The sequence below is a fragment of the Trachymyrmex cornetzi genome, unplaced genomic scaffold (genome assembly GCF_001594075.2).
Source record: "Trachymyrmex cornetzi isolate Tcor2-1 unplaced genomic scaffold, Tcor1.1 scaffold2036, whole genome shotgun sequence".
Classification (NCBI taxonomy): Eukaryota; Metazoa; Arthropoda; class Insecta; order Hymenoptera; family Formicidae; genus Trachymyrmex; species Trachymyrmex cornetzi.
In genome coordinates this window covers 19,103-20,244 of record NW_017296676.1, presented here as the reverse complement: position 1 = coordinate 20,244, position 1,142 = coordinate 19,103, and positions in this window count along the sequence as shown.

Here is a 1,142-nt window from a genome sequence, read left to right as displayed (position 1 = left end):
AAGCCTCTAGGCCAGTCCGCTGTGATTGTTGGTCGTCGATTTAAAAAAAAGTAACGGAAAAGTTACGAAAAGTTACTTTCTCAAGTAACGGTAACTAGTAACGGTAACTTGTTACTTTTCCTACTCGGTAACGAGTAACTGTAACTTGTTACTTTTAAAAAGTAACTTTCCATTCCCTGATTATATATGTATATATACAGGGTGAGTCATTTTAATCTATGGACCCGAATATCTTCCAAATTACGGTATCTACAAAAAAATGGTTTAGATAAAAGTTGACCAGGGCAGAGGGGGTCATTTAATTGTATCATTGGTTTTGACCTTGAGGTCAATTTTGAAGGTTATTTCAAGGTCACGATGATTTTTTTAAATGGGATACCCTATTTTTGACTGCGGATTTCGAAAGAGCGGAAAATTTTACATCAAACTTGTCTTATGAAAAAATTGTTTTTGCGACCTTGGAAAGGTAAAAAATGAAGGTCAAATGCCTGAAAAACGATCTGGTGTACTTTTTCTGAAATGACGTGGTTTTCTGGGTAACACAAATGTGCATAATGCTTGAAAAAAGTCAATGAATTGTAAAAGTGTAAATCACTTTGACTAGCTTGACCTTGAGGTCACTTTTCAAGGTTGTTTGAGGCTCATAACGCATTTTTTTTATTAATAAACCATATTTTTGACCGCAGAACCTGTTTTTTAACAATGGGCTCTTGAACAATGGCACTTTTTACATGAGCATAGGGATTTTTTAGCTCTTGGTTTACGAGGTTTGCGCTGTGAGCAGAGGAAGTAGTTAGGCTTGTCACCGCCAGATGCCGTCGCAGAGCTTCCAGCCATGCGCACCTTACGTCCGCTGCTCCCGTAGTAGAAATGGATTTCCATTTAGACATAAGGCGTCTACCCGCCAAGTACAGATATTGCATAATGCTAATAATCGACAATTGAAAAAAAACTAAACAATTACGATTTCAGTTTTATAATTATTGTTATAATAGAGTTTTATTCCTTTTCTTTCTTACTCACTTCTGCATAATTGAAGAATTTAGTATTTAAAGTTGCTTAAATTTCAAAATTCCAAACATTGTATGTAGGTAATTACATTCACAAGTTACCTTTCCAGAATGGCTGATTATAGTCCTAAT